Raw genomic sequence first — 25,635 nt, 5'->3', positions numbered from 1 at the left:
CAATGAGAATGGGTGTTATAATGAATCTCATTATCTTCTCAGCTGATGCCTAAACTTTCGAACCTCATACTATCCAGCAAAACAGAATAGGGGCACATCAGTCAAAAACAAGATGGTGAGAGTAATGCAGGGCTTCAAATCGAGATAATAGAAAGTCAAAATGGGTTACTATATTATATCCTGCTATTTTTCCCTTTAATTAAACAGATAAAAATAAAAAAGTAAATAATGGAGTGGAGATTGAGAAAAAAGAGGGCATAACAGCAAAACAGCGCAGATCAAAACATAACCATTTAAGCAGAATAGTGTTTCACCACCAGATAATTCTGACCCAAAAGTAGTTACCATATTGACTCTTTCCTTGAAGTCCTTGAGTACAACTTCGTATACTGTAGCATTAAGTATATCAAAACAATGTAAAACCATTTAAGAGAATGACAGCATTACAGAGTATTTAGAATCGACTAACAGAAAATGGACAGTGGTTTCTGTATAATCTCCTTGTCTTTAAAAGGTTTTTGCTTATACTATCGTACATAATAAAATCCAATAAGATACAACCTGTTTAGACGATTGGAGACAGAAGAACAAAAGCTAGATGAGACTTCAAAACAAGATGATGCTAAATCAGTATTACCTATTAAGATGTCATTTTCTCTAAAATAGCTGTTCCTATCATCCAATCTTCTCTGTCTCATTTCTGTTGAGCTCTTTTTCTGTCAGTAGCTATCAGTTTGTCTTCTTCATTTTGTTCTCTGCTCCATTCGTTGTGGCCTCCCCGCCACTATTTCTGGGTTCTTTGTATTTTTCTTTTTTTAGAATATCCTGCAATACTTTCTGTAGGGTTGAATTGGTGGTTGCAAATTCCCCCAGTTCCTCTTTATCCTGGAAGCACCTTGTTTTTCCATCAATTTCCAGGGACAGTTGTGCAGGATATCTCAATCTTGGCTGGAGATTATTATCTTTCAAAGCTTGAATTATTTCCCCCCATGCTCTTCATGATTTGATGGTTTGTGCAGAGAAATCTGCTGTAATTCTGATGGGTGTTCCCTTGTAAGTGGTCTGTTTCTTGTCTCTTACAGCTTTTAATATTCTGTTCTTGTATTGAATTTCTGGAATTTTAATTATTATATGCCTGGGTGTTTCTCTGTTAGGGTTGTAGGTAGCTGGGGTCCTGTATGCCTCGTACATCTGAGTATCTTTACCTTTTGCTAAATTAGGAAAATTCTCCTGGATTATTTCTGTGAGTAGCTTTTGTAGTTCACTTGTTTGTGTCCCTACTTCTTCTTTTATGTTCTTAATCCTTAAGTTATGGCTCCTCTTATCCTCTTCTTGTCTTTGTACTATTGCTGTTTGTTTCTTTGTTATTTTTAAGAAGTTTTTCATTTCATTCTCCCATATTACAAGTCTGCCCTCCAGCTCAGATAGTCTGTCCTTAGTTTCTTTCAAGCTGTTATGCCAGTCTTGGATAGACTTCTTAATTTCTTGATAGTCCCTTTGAACCTGCTTCACGTACTCTATGCTTTCTCTGTTTTCTCCATCAAACAATTCTCCCCTCTTTTTCTGTTCTTCCATTCCACCATCTGTTTTTTCTTGGGTGGTGCTTAGCATTTCTCTAACTATTCTGCATACTTCTAGCTTCAGGTCGTTGATAACTTCACTCCTGAATTGGTCTATGAGGCTCTCTATATGGCGCTTAATGTCTATTGGTGTGGTGTCTGCTATTGCCTGTTTCTCAGAATTGGGGGCCGAGGAGCTTTTCTTGTTGCTTCCCTTTTGGAGATCTTCTATATAGAGTATCATGTCATCTGCAAGTAATGATAGCTTAACTTCTTCTTTTCCTATCTTTAAGCCTTTTATTTCTCTCTCTTGTCTAATTTCTCTGGCTAGTATTTCCAGTACTATATTAAATAGGAGCAGCAATAAGGGACATCCTTGTCTTGTGCCTGATTTTAAAGTAAAGGCCTTCAATTTTTGGCCATTTAGAATGATACTGGCTGTTGGTTTGTTGTAGATGGCCTTTATTATATTGAGGTAAAGACCATCTATTCCAATTTTCTGCAGGGTTCTTATCATGAATGAATGTTGGACCTTATCAAAAGCTTTTTCTGCATCTATAGAAATGATCATGTGGTTCTTACTTCTGGCTCTATTGATATGGTGTATTGTATTTATTGATTTACATATATTGAACCATCCCTGCATGGCTGGGATGAATCTCACTTGGTCATGGTGTATGATCTTCTTGATAATTTGCTACATCCTATTTGCCAATATTTTATTGAGGATTTTTGCATCTGTGTTCATTAGGGAGATTGGTCTGTAGTTCTCTTTTTTTGTTGGGTCTTTCTCAGGTTTTGGTACTAGAGTAATATTTGCTTCCAGGAATGACTTAGGAAGGATTGCCTCCCTTTCAATTTCATTAAAGAGTTTGAGGAGTGTCGGCATTAGGTCTTCTTTGTATTTCTTGTAGAATTCTCCAGTGAATCCATCTGGGCCTGGGCTCTTCTTTGTAGGTAAGGATTTAATTACATTTTCGATTTCATTAATAGAAATTGGGTTATTCGGTAATTTTACATCTTCATGACCTAGCTTTGGTACTTCATATGCTTCTAGGAATCCGTCCATTTCCTCTGTGTTATCAAACCTTTGAGAGTAGAGGTTTTAGAAATAGATGTTGATGATTTTCCGTATTTCTATAGGATCTGTAGTGATTTCTCCTCTTTCATTCCTTATTGCATGAATTTGAGCTTTTTCTTCCCTTTTTTAAATACGGTTGACTAGGGGCTTATCAATTTTATTTATTCTTTCAAAGAACCAACTGTTTGAGTCATTGATTTTTTGGATTGTTTTTTTAGTCTCTATTGCATTGATTTCTGCTCTGATTTTTATAATTTCTTCTTTTGGCTTTGGGCTTGACTTGCTCTTCTTTTTCTTGCTGTTTGAGGTGTAGCATCAGGTTATTTATTTGTATTCGTTCTGTTTTCCTGATGTGTGAACTCAGTGCTATAAATTTTGCTCTGAGGACAACTTTCATCGCATCCCACAGATTCTGGTAAGTTGTATTTGTATTTTCATTTTCCTGTTGACAGTGTTTAATTTCTTCTTTGATCCTCTGTGACCCACTGATTACTCAAAAGTGTGTTATTCAGTTTCCATATCTTTGTGGGAATTTTGTAGTGTCTTTTATCATTAATTTCTAATTTCATAGTGCTATGGTCTGATAGCATGCAAGGGATGATTTCAACCCTTTTGCATTTATTTAGATATGTTTTGTGAATTAATATATGGTCTATTTTAGAAAATGACCCATGTACTGCTGAGAAGAATGTGTATTCTGTTGTTATTGGGCGGAATACTCTGTAAATGTCTATTAAGTCCATTTGTTCACAAGTGCAATTCAGTTCTTATTTCTTTGCTGATTTTCTGTCTGGTTGATCTGTCCATTGGTGTCAATGGTGTGTTAAGATACCCTGTTAGAATTGTGTTACTGCTGATTTGGTTTTTCATTTCTGTTAGTACTTGTTTTATATAACTGGGTGCTCTGGAATTTGGTGCATATATATTTAAGATAGTTATCTCTTCCTCTTGGAGTTTCCCCTAACCCGTATGTAGTGACCTTCTTTATCCTTTCTGATCATTATTGGCTTGAAGTTCACATTGTCTGCAAACAGAATAGCCACCCCCGCTTTTTTTGGGGGGGGGGGTTCCTGTTGCATGAAGTATTGTTTTCCCTCCTTTGACTTTCAGTCTGTGAGTATCCTTCTGGGTTAGATGGGTTTCTTGTAGACAGCATATGTTGGATTTTGTTTCTTGATCCATTCTGCCAATCTGTTTCTTTTAATTGGTGCATTGAGACCATTTATATTAGTGGTTATAACTGTTATATATTGGTTTATTGTTGACATGTTTTCTTTCTGCTGTTGCATCTTTGTCTTTTGGTTCTGTTTAATTGTCTGCTTTGTTTAGTGGTTTTTTCCTAGATGCATCTAGGCTGTCTTTCAGTATTCTTTGCAGGGTTGGCTTGGTGATCATGTAGTTTTTCAGCTGTTCTTTGTCATGGAAGTATCTTATTTCTCCATCCATTTTGAAGGACAGTTTTGCAAGATACATTAGCCTAGGTTGGAAATCATTTTCCTTTAGGATCTGAAATACTTCACTCCATGCTCTTCTTGACTTTATTGTTTGTGCTGAGAAGTCTACTGTGATTCTGGTAGGTTTTCCTTTATAGGTGATTTGTGTTTTCTCTCTTACAACTTTTAATATTCTATTCTTTTGTTTGATTTCTGGGATGGCCATTACTATGTTTCTGGGTGTAGTTTTATTTTGGTTATGTCTATTTGGAGTTCTATATGCTTCACTGATCTTAATATCGGTTTCCAGTCTCATGTTCAAGAGCAATTTTCAGCAATTACTTCTCTAAATATCCTCTTGACATCCTTTATGTCGTTCCCTTCTTTTTTTCATTTATCCCTATTAACCTTATTTTGTTCCTTTTTGAGTCATCTTGCAGGTGTTGAATTGTTATTTCCTGATTTCTTGTTATTTTTAAAAGATCTTTCCTGTTCACTGGCTGCAACCTTGTCTTCAAGGTCTGAAATTCTATCTTCACATTCATTGAGGTGGTTTTTACAACTTTCAATGGAGTTTTTGATTTCCTGTATATCTCTTTGCATCTGCTTTATATATTCTGTTTGTTTCTTATATTGTTCATCCAGGGATTCTATCTTTTTGTCTATCTCTTCAAGTTTTTTAACTGTGTCTTCTTTAGATATGTTCAACATCTCCTTCATTTCTTTTATCATTTCTTCTTTTACCTGAGAGATTATTTCTAGTTTGATTTCCTTTAAGGCTTCCCAGAGTTGCTTCTTTATTTCAGTTACTATTATTTCAGATATTTCAGGTATGTGGTATATATTTTCTTCTATGCACATGGCTCCTAGGCTTTTCTTGGGATGGGTTGGATGTTTGAGACTGCATTTTGGTCTTTCATTTTGTCATTTTTCTATATTTCTGTGCTTCAAGTTTTGTTCCAAGTGAGGTAGAGAGGTCAGCCAGGCTGAGACAGAGGTCCCTGCTTCCTTCTTACTCACTGATTTCGACAGGAAGCCAAATCCTGGGCCCCAGGCAAAGAAAACAGTTCGCCGGCCTTGGGAGGGGTTCCCTGCCTCCACTGGTCTTACCGGAGCAACAGGGAGCCGAAGGAGGCCGGCCTGCAGGCGAGGAGGAGAGCTCCGCTGGACTTATGTGACCCACAGGCCGAGCATCACTCTTTCAGTATCCTCAGTCAAGCCTGTTTTGAACCAAGAGTTTCTTGAAATAACTTCGGGGACCCCATTACTACTTCTCTTTCCACAAGTTCCCATTCATTCTAAGCCCAGCTCATGCTGCAGATCCAGATACAGGATCATGAGGAGCAGAGCCCAGGATATTGTAACTGATGTGGTCAGCATCCCTGGAGGAGAACGGAGGCCGGCGGAGGGCAGAGACTGAAGCTGAGGAGCTGCAATGGAAGGATGCTGACCGAACTTCTAAGGGCGCTTTTACCTCCCTTGTTGTTAACTTTTAAGTGATAAAAGCTTGTGGTTATATTCTTAAATAAGATCTTTCTCTTTTAGTAATATATTAAAATATTTATAGATGAAATTATGTAAAGTGAGAGATTTGCCTAAAACAAGAAAGCAGACAGAAAATGGGAGGTTTGAGTGATGTAACATTGGCCACAAGTTGATAATTGTTTAAACTGTATGATGGGTATATGGGCTTAGAGAGTGTTTACTATATTATATATATGCTTTAATTTATGTTTTGAAACTTTCATAATAAAAGTCTATTTTTAATGGCAAAAAGAGAAGGACTGCAGTATTTCAGAAACAAACAAGTACAACTTTTAAGACAAGGCTCTGCTACTTACTAGGTGAACTGCCTTGGAAAAGTGACTCCACATCTCTAAATCTCAATTTCCTTTGTAAAACAAGGTCGATGACACCTCCCATAAGTTCCTGGCAGGCTTGCCAGGTACTGTCGTGCAGCCTGTGAACTGCACAAAGCTATTAGTGCAGTAGGATAGAGGGCTGACATCCACATGGGCTGGGACCTCTGGGCAGTAGATATCTTGCAGAAGTACCTGTTTCTAATTCACTCAAGGCCCTGTTACCTGGGGTTATCTCAGGTCTATCCACTGTGAGAATTTAAAAGAGATTACAGGTGTGAAGTGCTTGGTGATTAGGGATAAATGATAATTGTGGTCCTCCTTTTTGCCCCACAGTCCACAGTAGGAGCCCTGCAGGACAGAAATGGCCACCAAGGCTCGATGGGGCTTCCCCTTCCATAGGTACAGGGGCCTCAGGGAGGAAACTGGCTCACTAGACTCTGTGCACCTGGCAGGAGACCATAGGTTCTAGCAAGTGAGTAAGTCAAAGACAGATCACCTAAATCCACCTCTGATCAGTGGCTGCTGCCTGCGTAAGGCTTGCTTCCTGAGGGCAGCCAGCATGAGCAAGGAGATGCAGCCAGACAAGCCTGTGTACCTGCAGGCCACATTGGAAATCCTTGCTTCCTTCAGACAGCCAGCACCTTCTGTGTGCCTACCACCATGGGAGAGTCACAGTGTAGAGACACATGCTGAAGGAAACAGCCTCTTCCACCATGCATGCCTGGCCACTTGGGAAGCCTCACGTGTAGCTGCTTGGGTGTGAAGAAGCCCACCCCATGCCCTGCTACCTCCCTGGGAACCTGGGGTCAGAGAAACTCAGGCACCTATCCCATTTCCCTACACTATGAGGAGCAGCCAACATGAGAAGCACGTGGGACCCCACAATGGGCTTGTTGGGAGGAATCCAGGAGAATATCAAGCTGAAACAGCAAAAGGCAATCTCAGAAAGATATTCTAGAGAAAGATAAAGATGGCCATAGTTCCAGGAACAGCAGCAGAGGAGGATCATCAAACAGGACAAGCAATTGAGTGAAAGGAAAAAGTGGAGGTCCAACAGCAGGAGGATAGCATGGCAGAGACAAATCAATGTATGCATTAATGTAGATGGCCTCAGGTCAGCAACAAAAAGAAACACAGGGAGAGTGGATCAAGATCCATCAATATACTGAATATAAGAAACACGTTTAACTCAAAATGAAAGTCAGAGATTGAAAATCAAAAAAGAGAAAATAATTGTCCCACACAACAGACCAGAAAACAGCAAGGATAACTTGCCCATCAACTGCAGAATGGAAAGGAAAGATACAGTACTTTCATACAGTGGAAAGATACCCAGCTATAAAGTAGGATGATGTTGAGGCCCTTGTAGATAAATGGTTGCAACTGGAGATCATGTTCATGGTGAAATGGTTTGAGCCCATACAGGTGAACATCGAGTTATCTCCCTAGCATAAAATACTGAGACCCAAAAAGCACAATAGATATTGTGAAAGTGATATGGGAGGAAACACCTAGGAGAGGAAGATGGTAACCACTGTTAATTTCTTATTGTCTTGTCTTGAACTCTCGTATTGTTTTTGTAATTTTTTAGGTTTGGTTTTGTTCTGCCTTGTTTTGTTAGTTTTTATTGTGTCTGATGGTATCGGCAGCTATTTTGAAGATAATGGGATGTAGTGTGGTAATCATTGTTGGCTTCCTATTATCTTGTTTTGAAGTCCTATAATGCTTTCATTCTTTTGTTTAGTTGGGTTTATTCTGTTTTGTTTCATTTTGCTTGATTTTATTATGTGTGATGGTATGGACAGATATTTTGAAGAAAACAAAACATTATGGTAGCTATTGTTGATTTCTGTCATGGTTTATGTTTGTGTCCCCCAGGCCTCATGAGTTTGCATTGTTCATATGTGATGGTTCACTGTTTAGTGCTTGGATTGATGGTGTCAGTGCTCCACCCACATAGGGGTGGAGCCAGGATGTGATGTAATGGCAGGAAGAAGGTATGTCTTTCTCTTTGCTGGTTTGAGTTTTTTTTTTTTTTATTTAAGAGGAAAAAGAGAAAAACACAAAACAAACCAAAGCGGTGTAAGGGTACACGTAATACAGAACTACAACAAAACAAAACAAAACAAAACAAACAAACAAAAAAAACATAACAGTAAGAAATCACCTGTTAGTATATTACATATTATCATCTTGAAAATAGTTCCTCAAGTCACAGTATCAAAGAATACAAGGTGGACATTCAAACAGGTAGACTGCAAACAGCTGTGTTCAATGATCCAAAAACATTGATAAAGTCAGCTATTTAACACCCCTAAACACACTTGCTGTTATATCCGTTAGAGCTCTTTTTCTTTTTTTTTTCCCCTCTCTTTTTTACAACAAAATTCACGCACTTTGGATTTCATTACTCCTTAGTGCTTATTACTTTTTTTTGGGGGGGGGGGAGAATACAGTCAAATATGGCAAAACAAAGCTGTCAGTCAATACCAAGGATAGACATAGCACATGATGTAGAACAGAGTACAAGTTTATCAACAATGGTTATCAACGTTGTCCCTTGATTCCTTAAAAAGAATTGTCTATGTCATTAGATATTATAAAGTTGGACAAAACAGTAGAGAACAAGACCAATAAAACTTAGGCATTGTAAACATTACAGGACTTCCAAAGAAGACAATAGTCAAACCAGAATGGGTATCTTAGTGAATCTTATTGTCTTCAAAGTAGTTGCCTATGTCTTCAAACTTGATACTACCATATAGAATGGAACAGAGTCTAATCAGTCAAAACAAGATCGTGGGAGTACTACAGGACTTCAAAACAAGTTAATAGGAAATCAAAAAGAGTTACTATTTATATATCCTAATTTTTTGAATTTTTTCTTTAATTAAGACAAACATAAGAAATGACTAAATAATTTTTTTTAAAACAATAAGGGGGAGATTGAGATAAAGCAGGACATAACAATATAACAATAGAGGTCACAGCATGACTGTTTCAACAACCTAGTACTTCACCACCATATAACCTGACTTAATAGTAGTTACCATAGTGTCTTTTTCCTTGATATATTTGGATAAAACTTCATATACTCTAGCTTCAAATATTTCCATATCAAGAAGCCCAGAATAAAGCCTTTCTAATTAATGAGTGAAAACTTTATAAGGCTCCAAGGCCACCTAATGGGGAATCATGATTACCACATATTTTTATATATTTGAATCATTACTTACATTAGGGAAACTATTCGGTATTCACACATGCGAGATTGATTTATTTCACTTATGAGTATGGTCTCAAGCTGCGCCCATTTATTGATAAATATCTCAATGTGATCCTTCTTTATAGCTGAATAATACTCCATTGTATAGAAATACCACAACTTTTTTATCCATTCCTCAGTTGATGGACACTTGGGTTGTTTCCAAGATCTGGCGATTACAAATTGTGCTGCTATAAACATAGGTGCACATATATCACTGTGATATGATGCTTTCAGTTCTTCTGGGAATATGCCTAGAAGTGGAATAGCTGGAATAAATGGGATTTCCAGTCCCAACTTTTTGAGAAATCTCCAGACAGATCTCCACAAAGGCTGTACCAGTCTACACTCCCACCAGCAGTGCAGGAGAGTTCCTTTTTCCCCACAGCCTCTCTAGCATTTGTTGTCGTTTTTCTTGAACCTGGCCATTCTTTCAGGAGTGAGATGGTATCTCAGTGTGGTTTTAATTTGCATTTCTCTAATGATCAATGATGATGAGCATTTTTTCATGTATTTATTTGCCATTTGCATTTCTTCATCTGAGAATTGCGTATTCATCTCAGATGCCCATTTTTTGATTGGATCTTTGAATTTTGGAGGTCTGAGTTTCTTTAATTCTTTATATGTTTTAGACAAGAGGCCCTTGTCTGAGAGAGAGTTCACTAAAATCTTTTCCCAGTTTGTGGGCTTTCTTTTCACTATGCTGGAGATTTCTTTTGACATGCAGAAACTTTTTAATAAGAAGTGGTCCCAGTTATTGATTCTGGGAAGTATTTCCCGTGTGGTTTGAGTCCTGTTCATGAATTCTTTACCTACTCCTATGTCTCCAAGGTTTCTACCTAATTTGTCTTCCAATAGATTTAGTGTTTCTGTTTTAATATTCAAATCTTTGACCCATTTAGATTTTAATTTAGTACATGGTGATAGACATGGGTCTAGCTTTAGTTTTCGGCAAATGGAGAGCCAGTTTTTCCAGCACCATTTATTAAAGAGACTGTCGTTCTTCCAGTGAACCTGCTTGGCTCCTTTATCAAAGATAAGGTGGTTGAGTGTGTTTGTAGTTGTGGTTGTATCTTCTAATCTATTCCACTGATCTTCGGCTCTGTTTTGATTCCAATACCATGTTGATTTTACTACTGTTGCTTTGTAGTATAACTTCAAGTCAGGGATTGTGATGCCTCCTGCTTTGTTTTTGCTGCTTAGAATTGCCTTTGCGATTCTAGGTCTCTTCTGGTTCCAGATGAAATTTAGGAGTGATTTCTCTAGATCTATAAGGTATGTTGATGGAATTTCTATTGGGATTGCATTGAATCTGTATAACAGTTTTGGGAGAATGGCCATTTTCACAATGTTTGTTCTTCCTATCCATGAGCAAGGGATGTCTTTCCATTTTCTGAGATCATCTTCAATTTCCTTTTTCAGTGTATTATAATTTTCACTGTATAAGTCTTTCACTTCTTTCGTAAGAGTAATTCCTAAATATTTCATTTTTTTTGCTTGCTAATGTGAATAGTCCAGTTTCTCTTATTTCCCTCTCTGTAATTTTGTTGTTCGTGTATAGGAATGCTATTGATTTCTGAGTATTGATTTTGTATCCAGCCACATTACTGAATTTATTTATTGTATCTAAGAGTATTTCAATGGAGTTTAGGGGGTCTTCTATGTAGAGTATCATGTCATCTGCAAACAATGATAATTTAACTTCTTCTTTTCCTATCTTTACCCCTTTTATTTTTCTTTCTTGCCTAATTGCTCTGGCTAGTACTTCCAGTACTATATTAAATAGGAGTGGTGATAAAGGACATCCTTGTCTTGTGCCCGATTTTAAAGTAAAGGCTTTCAATTTTTGGCCATTTAGTATGATGCTGGCTGTTGGTTTGTCATAAATGGCCTTTATTATATTGAGGTAAAGACCATTTATTCCAATTTTCTGTAAAGTTCTTATCATGAATAAGTGTTGGACCTTATCGAAGGCTTTTTCTGCATCTATAGAGATGATCATGTGATTCTTATTTTTGGCTTTATTGATATGGTGGATTACATTTATTGATTTGCGTATGTTGAACCATCCTTGCATTCCTGGGATGAATCCCACTTGGTCATGGTGTATAATCTTCTTGATGATTTGCTGGATCCTATTTGCCAATATTTTATTGAGGATTTTTGCATCTGTGTTCATTAGGGAGATCGGTCTATAGTTCTCTTTTATAGTTGGGTCTTTCTCAGGTTTTGGTACTAGAGTAATATTTGCTTCCAGGAATGACTTAGGAAGGATTGCTTCCCTTTCAATTTCATTGAATAGTTTGAGGAGTGTCGGCATTAGGTCTTCTTTATATTTTTTGTAGAATTCTGCAGTGAATCCATCTGGGCCTGGGCTCTTCTTGGTGGGTAAGGCCTTAATTACATTTTCAAGTTCATTAGCAGAGATTGGGTTATTCAACAGTTTTATATCCTCTTGATCTAGCTTTGGTACTTCATATGCTTCTAAAAATCTGTCTATTTCTTCTGTGTTATCAAACTTTTGAGAGTAGAGGTTTTCAAAATAGGTGTTGATGATCCTCTGTATTTCTATTGGGTCTGTAGTGATTTCTCCTTTTTCATTTCTTATTGCATGAATTTGAGCTTTTTCTTCCCCTTTTTTAATAAGGTTGGAAGGGGCTTATCGATTTTATTTATTCTTTCAAAGAACCAACTCTTTGATTCGTTGATTCTTTGGATTGTTTTCTTAGTCTCTATTGCATTGATTTCTGCTCTGATTTTTATAATTTCCTCTCTTCTTTTGGCTTTGGGCTTGACTTGCTCTTCTTTTTCTAGCTGTTTGAGGTGTAGCATCAAGTTATTTATTTGTATTCGTTCTGTTTTCCTGATGTGGGAACTCAGTGCAATAAATTTTCCTCTCAGAACAGCTTTCATTGCATCCCACAGATTCCGGTAAGTTGTATCTGCATTTTCATTTTCTTTTAGGTATTGTTTAATTTCTTCTTTAATTTCTTCTGTGACCCACTGATTACTCAAGAGTGTGTTATTTAGTTTCCATGTGTTTGTGGAATTTTTGCAGTATCTTTTGTCATTAATTTCTAATTTCAGAGCGCTATGATCCAATAATATGCAAGGGATGATTTCAACTCTTTTGCATTTGCTTAAATATGTTCTGTGAGCTAATATATGGTCTATTTTAGAAAATGATCCATGTACTGCTGAGAAGAATGTGTATTCTGATGTTGTTGGGTGGAACATTCTGTATATGTCTATCAAACCCATTTGTTCACAGGTGTGATTCAGTTCTGTTATTTCTTTGCTCATTTTCTGTCTGGTTGATCTGTCCCTTGGTGTCAATGGCATATTAAGGTCTCCTGTTACAATTGTGTTACTGATAATTTGAGTTTTCATTTCTGTTAATAATTGTTTTATATAACTGGGTGCTCTGGAGTTTGGTGCATATATATTTAAGATAGTTATCTCTTCCTCTTGGAGTTTTCCCCTTACGAGTATGTAGTGACCTTCTTTGTCCTTTATGGTCATTGTTGGTTTAAAGTTCACGTTGTCTGCAAACAGAATGGCTACTCCTGCCTTTTTTTGGATTCCTGCTGCATGGAGAATTGTTTTCCATCCTTTGACTTTCAGTCTGTGAGTATCCTTCTGGGTTAGATGGGTTTCCTGTAAACATCATATGGTTGGATTTTGTTTCTTGATCCATTCTGCTAGTCTATTTCTTTTGATTGGTGCATTGAGACCATTTACATTAATGGTTATTACTGTTAAATGCTGGTTAATTGTAGGAATGTTATCTCTCTGCTGTTGCATCTTTATCTTTCTGTTCTGTTTAATTATTTGCTTTGCTTAGTGGTTTTTTTCCTTTGTGTATCTAAACTGTCTTTCAATATTTTTTGCAGGGTTGGTTTGGTGTTCATGAAGTTTTTCAGCTGTTCTTTGTCATGGAAGTATCATATTGCACCATCTATTTTGAATGATAGTTTTGCAGGATATATCAGTCTCGGTTGGAAATCATTTTGCTTTAGGATCTGGAATACTTCACTCCATGCTCTTCTTGACTTTATCATTTGTGCTGAGAAGTCTGCTGTGATTCTGATAGGTTTTCCTTTATAAGTGATCTGTCTTTTCTCTCTGACAGCTTTTAATAATCTATTCTTGTGTTGGATTTCTGGGATGGTGATTATTATATGTCTGGGTGTAGTTTTATTTTGGTTATGACTGTTTGGAGTTCTATATGCTTCACTGATCCTGATGTCAGTTTCTGATCTCATGCTTGGGAAATTTTCAGCTATTACTTCTCTAAATATCCTCCTGACATCCTTCATGTTGTCTCCCTCTCTTTCATTAATCCCTATCATTCTTATGTTATTCTTCTTTGCATCATCTTGCAGTTGTTGAATTGTTGTTTCCTGATTCTTTGTTATTTTTAAAAGATATTTCCTTTCCTGTCACTAGCTGCAATCCTGTCTTCAAGGTGTGAAATTTTATCTTCACTTTCATTGAGGTGGTGTTTACAACTTTCAGTGGAGTTTTTTATTTCCTGTATATCTCTGTGCATCTGCATTATGTATTCTGTTTGTTTCTTATATTGCTCGTCTAGGGATTCTATCTTTTTGTTTAGTTCCTCCAATTTTTTATCTGTGTTTTCTTTAGATATATTTAGAATCTCTTTCATTTCTTTTATCATTTCTTCTTTTATCTGGGAGATTATTTCGAGTTTGAATTTCTTTAAAGCTTCCTGGAGTTGCTTGTCAATTTCAGTGGCTATTGTGTCCGATATATGAGGTGGATGGGATATATTTTCTTCTATATACATCGCTCCTAGGGTTTCTTGAGATGGGCTGGAGGTTTGAGGTTGTAATTTGGTCTTTTGTTTTGTCATTTTCCTATATTTCTGTGTTTCAAGTGTTATTTGAAAGCTTCCTCAGGATCTGTTGAAAATCCCCTTCTATGTTTGGAGGTACTGAGACTCTGGCACTGCGCTACCCCAAGCCATTGGGCCTACAGAACCAGTGGCCCTCCTCTGCCTGCTCAGAACTCCACAGTTCCAGACAAGCTGGGCCTCAGGGACACTGTGTGCCCACCTGCCCCTTGGAAGCTCCACAGTTCTTCAATCGCAGCCGGGTTAGGGTACTCACCACAGGCCGCAGTGCTTCAGGAACCTGTGGACCCTCCCTGGTTGCAGAGATATCCAGAATCCTCCAGACACGCAGAGAGGCCGGTGAGGGCACCCCAGATCTGCCCAGCTCCTCCTCTGCAGACCTATGGCCAGGCGCGGCAGCTAAACAGGCTGGGCTAGGCTGGTAGTGTGGGCCCGCCCACCTATCGGGAGCTCAGCAGATCTCCAAGTGGAGCCGGAATGGGGAGGCTGATATGGAAGCCTCAAACCCACCTCTCTCCTTCACTGCACCTGGAAGCCTGGGGGAACTCCAGCAGTCTGGGCGGAGATATCCAGAGTCCTCCAGACATGCAGAGAGGCCAGTGAGGGCACCCCAGATCTGCCCAGCTCCTCCTCTGCAGACCTATGGCCAGGCGCGGCAGCTAAACAGGCTGGGCTAGGCTGATAGTGTGGGCCTGCCCATCTGTCCACAGCTCAGCAGGTCTCCAAGTGGAGCCGGAATGGGGAGGCTGATATGGAAGCCTCAAACCCACCTCTCTCCTTCACTGCACCTGGAAGCCTGGGGGAACTCCAGCAGTCTGGGCGGAGATATCCAGAGTCCTCCAGACACGCAGAGAGGCCGGTGAGGGCACCCCAGATCTGCCCAGCTCCTCTTCTGCAGACCTATGGCCAGTGCTGGTTTGAGTTTGCTGCTGGCGGCCACCATGAACTGCAGCCCAGCCATGCCTGCCTGTCTTGGAGACAACTGAGTGTGGACTGAAACCTCCAAAAACTGTAAGAAATAAACCTTTCCTTTCCCAACTTTGGGCTTCAGGTATTTTGTCTCAGCAACAAGCATAAAGTAACTAAGACAATTTCCTATCATCTTGTGAAGTTCTATAATGCTTTTATTGTTTTTATTGGTTTTATTCTGTTGTATTTTATTTGACTTTATTATGTGTCATAGTATACACAGCTATTTTGAAAAAAAACAAGACATTCCTGTTATCTTGTTTTAAGTCTTGTAATGCTTTCATTCTTTGGTTTTGATTGGTTTTCGTCTATTTTCTATTGTTTGATTTCATTATGTGTGAAGGTATGGACATTTATTTTGAAGAAAACAAGAGACATTATGGTAGCCATTATTGATTTCCTATTTCCTTGTTTTGAAGTCCCTTAATGCTTTCATTCCTTTGTTCTGGTTGGTTTTATTCTTTTTTTTTTTTTTTTTTTTTTTTTTTTTTTTTTTTTTGCTTGATTTTATTGCATGTAAAGGTCTGGGCAACTATTTCATAAAAAACAAGAAACATAGTGACCATTGTTGATTTCCTGTTCTCTTGCTTTGAAATTCTGTGTTGCTTGCATTGTTGTGTTCTAATTTGCTTTTTTCTGTTCTGTCTTATTCTCTTTAAAATAAATAAATAAATAAATAAATAAATAAATAAATAAATAAGAAGGATCACCTAATGCCTTACTCTAGGTCATAGGTGGAGAGGCCTATGTAAAAGTTTCAATAGCTGCATGTTGGTCTTGCAAGGTTTCCTTGCAAGCTCATGCTTTTCACAGCCAATTGGATGGAAGGTTCACCTTTGGGTGCCAGAATCCTGTACACAAGTGCCTGTGTGATGTCTCTTGGCAAGAAGGGCACAAGTGGGCTGCATCCCTGCTGGCCAGCGTACTGGCCACAGTGCAAGTCTCGAGCTCCACCACCATCAGCTTTGCCAGCTGGCTCTGACCTGGGGGCACTTCAGGGAAACCCATAGGGTTTGCTCTTCCCAGGAGCTTTCTTGTGCAGTTCCCAACATTTGTAGAACCATGGCACCCCCTCGAGGAGCTGAGCGACCCACACCAGCACCCTTGAGCCACTCACAAGTCTGCATTTCAAGTTTACATTTTAGAAACAATTCTGCTTTTCCCTTTGTCCCTGCAGCTCTAGAGGGAATTACAGTTCCCCCACAGTTGCTGCCTGTCATAGCTTAGCTTTTTTCTTTCACTCATTGGGTCACCAAAGTTGGCAGTTTTATGTGGAGTTGACAGTTCTATAATATTCTTTATTCAGGCAGCTTGGTGTAGTTTCTGTCTCTTGAAAAATGAAAAATGAGAGCAGATGAGTGTCACAAGTTCATGGTCATTTTTTTTCAGGCATTGCTAAAACAGTCCTAATATCAGAATGCTCAGAAAGGGAAGGCAAGTTTCCCTCAGACTTCCAAGTTGAGGATCATTGTCTGAAGTCTGGGATACTCCACAGGACTGGCTGGCTTCAAGGGCAGGCTCCACTTAGGGAGTCTCTGTGGGAGACATAACCCAGCCTGCATGTTCTCCCCTCATCCTTTCTGCAACCTTTGGTGAACTATTGCTGCATCCCTGCTGGAGCCATGTTTCAGGCACTGTGTGCACAATGTCCCTCAGCTATGGTCTGTTACTCTGATGGAAATCAGGAGCTGCAAGGTGCTGCAAATACCTGATGGGGACTGTGAGGCTTTAGCTCCTGGGGGGCAGGTACAGTAAGCTATATCACAGAAGCTGTACCACTGTGATAGTGTCCCTGTTTTTATATTAGTTGAAGTCTTCTGGTGTATTAAGAATGTATTCTGTGGTGGAAGAATAGATAGGTCTTTGCTCTCATGAAATCAAGGAGCAAACCAGGTATAATGACACATGGCTATACTCTCAGCACTCTGGGAAGGTGGGGCATTAGGAAGACAAGTTTAAGCCCACCCTGACCAACTTAATTACTTTGATCCTACCTCAAAAAAATTTTTGTAAAAGGATAAAGGGTGTTGTTTAGTGATAAAGGCTTAAAGTCAATCCCCAGTAACACACACACACACACACACACACAGAGCACTGAAAACTAAAAGTCCCTTTTGTGACATTTCAATGCACAGTAGCATATTAAAGATTATGAGAAACACTGGAGTACAGAAAATGATTTAACTTTAGCTCACAGTTTGTCATTCCAAGCTTAAGAAAATTATGAAAGATCATCATAAAAAGAAATGGAATCCATAAGCAGATTCCAACTGATATCTAGAATAAAAACTCCATTGAAAGTATTCAAAGCATGGGGGCTGGGGATTTAGCTCAGCAGCATAAGCACCTGCCTTGCAAACACATGGCTGTGAATTCAATCCCCAGTACCAATAAAAAAAATTTAAGGAAAGTATTCAAAGCACATCAGGCCATTGTGAGGACAGGATCTCAGATATTGACAACAGGATTGCAGTTAGTGAGCAGGAAAAAAAATATTTTTCAAAACTAGCAAGAAATAATGAGAAATCAATCTGGAAGCTGCTAAATGAGACAGAAAATAATAAGGTTAATTAGAGTTAATGAACAAGCAGTAGATACCACAAATGACATTTTTAAAATGTTCACAGACATCATGACATGTACCTAACTATATAAAACTTTCCTGGTAGAGAAAAAAGTATTGTGACATAAAAATAAATGAGGCATATAGAAATCCAATTAGCAATGAAAAAAATCTACAGCAGGGCATTTGATAATGAAGATTCCAGAAATTCAACACAAGAACAGTATCCTAAAAGCTATTAGATCACTTAAAAAGGAAAGCTCATCAGAATTACAGCTGACTTAGCACAAAATCTCAAGTCAAGGAGAGTTTGGAGTGAAGTACTCCAAGTTCTAAAGGAAAACAACTTTCAACCCAGATTGATATATCCCACATAACTATCTTTCAAAATTGATGGAAAAGTAAGATACTACCATGACAAAGAACATCTGAGGAAATTTATGACCACCAAACAGGCACTCCAAAATTTTCTGAAGGATATTCTAGAAATAGATACTAAGGAATATAGCCCCATGATCCCCAACAAAAGGAATTCACTAGGGAAGTCAAACAACTAGAGGGAAGGGGGAAAGAGGGGAGAGCCAACAACAGGAAAATAGTATTACAAGGATAAGTCAAAGTCAATACATTTCAGTTATAACCATCAACATTAGCAGTCTTACTTCACCAGTCAAAAGAAACAGACTGGCAGAATGGATCAAGAAGCAAGATCCAACAATATACTACATCCAAGAAACATATTTAATTCAAAAATAAATTCTCAAACTGAAAGTTAAAGGGTGGAAAAAAATACTCCATGCAACAGGAATCCAGAAAAAAGTAAAGGTAACTATTCTATTTACAGACAAAGTGAATTTCAAGCCAAGACTGATTAAGAGAGATAAAGAAGGGGATTCTGGGAAGATGTCCAAATAGTAAGCAGCAGAGTAAACAGCCTCTCTGGGAGAAACAGTCCAGATGCTGGAATATAGCATTCTGGAGAAGACAATAAGGAAGGAAGTGGGTCCCATCGACACAGAAAGAAGCTAAAATGAGAATCAAAGCCCACAGAGAGAATAAAAAAAGAAAACTTAAACAGAAGAAGGCAGGAGTTGGCAGCACTTTCAACCAAAGACAGAATCACTGTGTCAGAAGCACTGTTGGAACCTGGAGAAGCACAGTCACAATGAAGCTGGTGGCTGGCAAGCCCTAAGGCCTCTCTGGGGAGACCCAGTGGCAGAGGGGAGCAGTGGGCCAGAGAACTACAACTTGCTGGCAGTGAGTGTGGGGGACTTAGTCCTCCCACTGGAATGGGTGATTGGCCAGCAGCCCTCACCCTGCAATCAGGCAAGATAAGCCTGAAGCCAAAACTGTATCTGGCTTCTTTTAGCCACTCCTAACTCAGAGCAGACTGACAGAAATTGGTTGGACTGAGTCCTACCCATGTGCATGGTCCAACAGCCACCACCAAGGTTTCCCTAAAGCTGTCCCCAACCAAACCTGCCCACCGGGTGCACAGTAACATGGTGAAGACTCTCTGCAGTTAAGCAACTCAAAAGTGAGGCTCCAACCTGCCCAACCCCTGCTTGCACTCCAGTAGCCACCAGCAGGCTGGGAAAAGCAAAAAACAGCAGAAATCCCTAACCAGCATGCTTCAGAGTAATTATAACCAATACAAGAAATGCCTGGAACCCCACTACCCACTTGACCAGAAGAAACCAGGAACATGACAAGAGGAAGAAGCAAAAGGCAGTCTCTGGCTTCCAACCCAAATAGTACTGGTCCAGGAGTTGTAAACATGGAAGAGATCAGGAGACACATGCCTGAAGTTTCTGAAACAACAGCAACTGAAATAAATAAACAACTTCATGAGGCTATAAAAGAACTTAGAACAGAAATACTATTACAGGTAAAAGAGGAAATGAGAAGCATAATAAAAGAATTGCTAAGCATCTCTAAAGAGCACAAAGATGGAAGAATAGAGGAGCATAGAAAAAGGAGGGAAACCTTCAATGAAGAATATTTTAAAAATTTAGAATACATGAAACAGATTCAAAGAGATTATCAGGAAATTAAAAACTCCATTAATAGCTGGCAAAACTGCTTGGAAGAAACTAAAGATAGACTATCAAACCTTGAAGACAAGTTTGCAGCTTGTGATCATGAAAGGAATGATCTCTTAAAACCTCTCACCTCCTCCACCCCCACCACCACCCACCACCCACCACCCACCACCCACCCCTGGCCAAGCCGTGCATGCCTGGAAAAGTGAGTTGGGCTGAGCCACAGGACCCAGTTCCAGCCTGGCTAACGGCTCACTCTCACCTGGGGGCCATGCCATGGCTGCCTGCTGGGAAGAGTGAGATGGGCGGAGCTGTGGGACCCTGTTCCAACCTTGCTGACCACCCTCTCTCACCCAGAGGGCACACGGCAGCTGCCCCACCTGAAGGAGGGAACTAGGCCAAACTGTGAGAAACTGCTCCAACCTTGCCTGGGACCTTCTTTCCTCCTGGAGAGCACCAGCACTACTGCCACTGCCTGGAGGAGGGAGCAGCCCTGTTGAGGAGGGAAGATTTGCTGCCACAGGGGGGAGCTGTGTAGCTTGAGGAGGCTTAGGTCCACCTGAGAGGAGCCTGGCAACCTTCTCTTAATCTGGGGGCTACGCTGCCCAAGGAGGGAGCTACACTGCAAGAGGATTCCCAGGAGTCCAAGACATAGGAGACAATTTCCAACATGCCCAGGGGAAGCTTGGAACAACACTTGAAGCTTGGAAATACAGGAAAATGACAAAACAAAAGACCAAAATGCAATCTCAAACCTCCAGCCCATCCAAAGAAACCTTAGGAGCGATGTATATAGAAGAAAACACATGCCATAAACCTCAAATATTGGACATAATAGCAACTGAAATAAACAAGCAACTCCAGGAAGCTTTAAAGGAATTCAAACTAGAAATAATCTCCCAGGTAATAGAAGAAATGATAAAAGAAATGAAAGAGATGCTGAATATATCCCAAGAAAATACAGTTAAAAAATTGGAGGAACTAAACAAAAAGATAGAATCCCAGGATGAACCATATTAGAAAGCATATGCAAAGAGATATACAGGAAATCAAACATTCCACTGAAAGCTGTAAAAACCATTTCAATGAAAGTGAAGAAAGAATTTCGGACCTTGAAGACAATATTGCAGCTAATGAAGAGGAAGGGAAAGACCTTTTAAAAATAACAAAGAATCAGGAAATAAAAATTCAACAACTGCAAGATGATGCAAAGAAAAACAACATAAGAGTGATAGGGATTAATGAAAAAGAAGGGGATGACATAAAGGACGTCAAGAAGATATTTAGATAAGTAATAGCTGAAAATTTCCCAAACATGAGATCAGAAACTGACATTAGGATCAGTGAAGCATATAGAACTCCAAATAGTCATAATCAAAGTAAAATACATCCAGACATATAATAATCGCCATCCCAGAAATCCAACACAAGAATAGATTATTAAAAGCTGTCAGAGAGAAAAGGCAGATCACTTATAAAGGAAAACCTATCAGAATCTCAGCAGACATCTCAGGACAAACAATAAAGTCAAGAAGAGCATAGAGTTAAGAATTCCAGATCCTAAAGGAAAATTATTTCCAACCTAGATTGATATAACTTGCAAAACTGTCCTTGAAAATCGATGGTGAAATAAGATACTTCCATGACAAAGAATAGCTGAAGAACTCCATGATCACCAAGCCAACCCCGTAAAAAATATTGAAAGACAGTTTAGATACACTTAGGAAAAAACCACCAAGCAAAGCAGATAATTAAATAGAACAAAAAGATAAAGATGCAGCAGCAGAAAGATAACATGTCAATAATAAACTAACCTATAAAACAGTAATAACCATTAATGTAAATGGTCTCAATGCAACAATCAAAAGAAACAGATGGGCAGAATGGATCAAGAAACAAAATCCAACCATATGCTGTCTACAAGAAACCCATATAACGCAAAAGGATACTCACAGACTGAAAGTCAAAGGATGGAAAACAATACTTCACACAACAGGAACCCAAAAAAATAGGAGTAGCCATTCTATTTGCAGACAATGTGAACTTTAAACCAATAATGATCAAAAGAGACAAAAAGGATCACTACATACTTGTTAGGGGAAAGCTTCAAGAGGAAGAGATAACTATCTTAAATATATATGCACCAAATTCCAGAGCACCCAGTTATATAAAACAAGAATTAACAGAAATGAAAAATCAAATTATCAGTAACACAATTATAACAGGAGACCTTAGCACAACATTGACACCAAGGGACAGATCAATCAGACAGAAAATCAGCAAAGAAATAACAGAACTGAATCACACCTGTGAACAAATGGACTTGATAGACATATACAGGGTGTTTCATCCAACAAGATCAGAATACACATTCTTTTTCTCAGCAGTACATGGGCCATTCTCTAAAATAACCATATATTAGATCACATGACATATTTAAATAAATGCAAAAGAGTTGAAATTATCCTTTGCATGTTATCAGATCATAGTGTTTTGAAATTAGAAATTAATGATAAGAGATACTGCAAATATCCCACAAACACATGGAAACTCAATAATACACTGTTGAGTAATCAGTGGGTCACAGGGAAAATTAAAGAAGAAATTAAACAATACCTACAAGAAAACAAAAATACAAATACAACTTACCGGTATCTGTGGGATGCAATAAGCTGTACTCAAAGAAAAATTTATTGCACTGAATTCCCACATCAGGAAAACACAATGAATAAAAATAAACAACCTGATGCTACACTTCAAACAGCTAGAAAAAAAAAGAGCAAGTCAAGCCCAAAGCCAAAAGAAGAGAGGAAATTATAAAAATCAGAGCAGAAATCAATGCAATAGAGACTAAAAAAACAATCCAAAAAATCAATCAAAGAGTTGGTTCTTTGAAAGAGTAAATAAAATTCATAAGCCCCTAGCCAACCCTATTTTAAAAAGGGAAGAAAAAGTTAAAATTCATGCAATAAGAAAAGAAAAGGGTGAGATCACTACAGACTCTATGGAAATACAGAATATCATCAACACCTATTTCAAAAACCTCTACTCTCAAAAAAAAAACCTCTACTCTCATAGGTTCAATAACACAGAAGAAGTAGACAGATTCCTAGAAACATATGAAGTACAAAAGCTAGGTCAAGAGGATGTAAAACTGCTGAATAACCCAATCTCTATTAATGAAATTGAAAATGTAATTAAGTCCTTACCTACATAGAGCAGCAGAGATCCAGACAGATTCACTGCAGAATTCTACAAGAAATACAAAGAAGACTTAATGTCCTCAATCCTCAAACTCTTCAATGAAATTGAAAGGGAAACAATCCATCCTAAGTCATTCCTGGAAGCAAATATATTACTCTAGTAACAAAACCTGAGAAAGACCCAACTAAAAAAGAGAACTATAGACCAATCTACCTAATGAGTACAAATGCAAAAATCCTCAATAAAATATTGGCAAATAGGATGCAGCAAATCATAAAGAAGATTATATACCATAACCAAGTGGGATCCATCCCAGGCATGCAGGGATGGTTCAACATATATAAATCAATAAATGTAATCCACCATATCAATAAAGCCAAAAGTAAGAATCACATGATCATTTCTATAGATGCAGAAAAAGCTTTCATAAGGTTCAACATTAGTTCATGATAAGAACTTTACAGAAAATTGGAATAGATGGTCTTTACCTCAATAAAATAAAGGCCATCTATGACAAACCAACAGCCAGCATCATACTAAATGGCCAAAAATTGAAGGCCTTTACTTTAAAATCAGGCACAAAACAAGGGTGTCCTTTATCATCACTCCTATTTAATATAGTACAGCAAATGCTAGCCAGAGCAATTAGACAAGAGAGAGAAATAAAAGGGGTAAAGATAGGAAAAGAAGAAATTAAATTATCATTGTTTGCAGATGACATGATACTCTATATAGAAGACCCACTAAACTCCATTGAAAGACTCTTAGATATAATAAATCAATTCAGTAATGTAGCTGCATACAAAATCAATATTCAAAAATCAGTAACATTCCTATACACTAACAACAAAATGACAGAAACAAAAATAAGAGAAGCTACACCCATCACACTAGCAAGCAAAAAAATGAAATATTTAGGGATTACTCTTACGAAAGAAGTGAAAGACCTATACGGGGAAAATTATAATACATTGAAAAAAGAAATTGAAGATGTTCTCAGAAAATGAAAAGACATCCCTTGCTCATAGATAGGAAGAATAAATATTGTGAAAATGGCCATTCTCCCAAAACTGTTATACAGATTCAATGCAGTCCCTATAAAAATACCATCAACATACCTCATAGATCTAGAGAAATCACTCCTAAAATTCATCTGGAGCAAGAAGAGACCTAGAAAGCAAAGACAGTTCTAAGCAACAAAGGCAAGGCAGGAGGCATCACAATTCCTGACTTGAAGTTATACTACAAAGCAACTGTAGTAAAATCAACATGGTACTGGAATCAAAACAGAGCCGAAGATCAACGGAATAGATCAGAAGATACAACCACAACTACAAACACACTAAACATGTTCAGTGGAAGAACAACAGTCTCTTTAATAAATAGTGTTGGAAAAACTGGCTCTCCATTTGCCAAAAACTAAAACTAGACCCATGCCTATCACCATGTATTAAATTAAAATCTAAATGGATCAAAGATCTGAACATTAAAACAAAAACACTAAATTTATTGGAAGACAAAATGGGTAGAAACCTTGAAGACATAGGGTATGTAGAGAATTCATGAACAGGACTCAAACTGCATGGGAAATACTTCCCAGAATCAACAACTGGGATTACCTCTTATTAAAAAGTTTCTGCATGTCAAAAGAAATATCCACCATAGTGAAAAGAAAACCCACAAACTGGAAAAAAATCTTAGTGAACTCTCCCTCAGACAAAGGACTTCTGTCTAAAACATATAAAGAACCAAAAAAGTCAGACCCCCAAAATTCAAAGATCCAATCCAAAAATGGGCATCTGAGATGAATACACATTTCTCAGATGAAGAAATACAAATGGCAAATAAATACATGAAAAAATGTTCATCATCATTGGTCATTAGAGAAATGAAAAATTAAAACCACACTGAGATTCTGTCTCACTCCTGAAAGAATGGCCAAGATCAAGAAAACCACCAACAACGAATGCTGGAGAGGCTGTGGGGTAAAAGAACTCTCCTGCACTGTTGGTGAGAGTGTAGGCTGGTGCAACCATTGTGGAGGTCAGTCTGGAGATCTCTCAGAAAGCTGGGATTGGAAGTTCCATTTGTTCCAGCTATTCCACTTCTAGGCATATTCCCAGAAGAACTGAAAACATCATACCACAGTGACATATGCGCACCCATGTTTATAGCAGCACAATTTGTAATCGCCAGATCTTGGAAACAACCCAAGTGTCCATCAACTGAGGGATGGATAAAAAAGTTGTGGTATTTTTATACAATGGAGTACTACTCAGCTATAAAGAATGTTCACACTGAGATATTTATAAATAAATGGACGTAGCTTGAGACCATACTCATAAGTGAAATAAATCAAACTTGCATGTGTGAATACCAAGTAGTTTCCCTAGTGTAAGAAATGATTCAAATATATAAAAGTATAGGGTAATCATGATTCTCCATTATGTGGCCTTGAAGCCTTATAAAGTTTTCACTTATTAATTGGAATGGCTTTATTCTGGGCTGCTAATTATTATTGCCTGTGATGAAATGAACAGCTATTTTGAAGAAAACAAGACATCATAATAGCTAGTGCTGAATTAATATCATCTTATTTTGAAGTCCCACCAAACTGTTGTTCTTCTGTCTCCATTGATTTTTATCATGTTGTATCTTACTGGATTTTATTATATGTGATAGTATAAACAAAAATTTTTATAGGCAAAGAGATTATATAGAAACCATTGTTCATTTTCCGTTAGCTGGTTCTAAATACCCTGTAATACTTTCATCCTCTTG

This window comes from Cavia porcellus, unplaced genomic scaffold, assembly GCF_034190915.1.
Source record: "Cavia porcellus strain 051 isolate PalLab524CR breed Dunkin Hartley unplaced genomic scaffold, mCavPor4.1 scaffold_177, whole genome shotgun sequence".
NCBI classification, from domain to species: domain Eukaryota; kingdom Metazoa; phylum Chordata; class Mammalia; order Rodentia; family Caviidae; genus Cavia; species Cavia porcellus.
The sequence above is the reverse complement of the archived record's forward strand: the minus strand, read 5'-3'. Positions refer to the sequence as shown.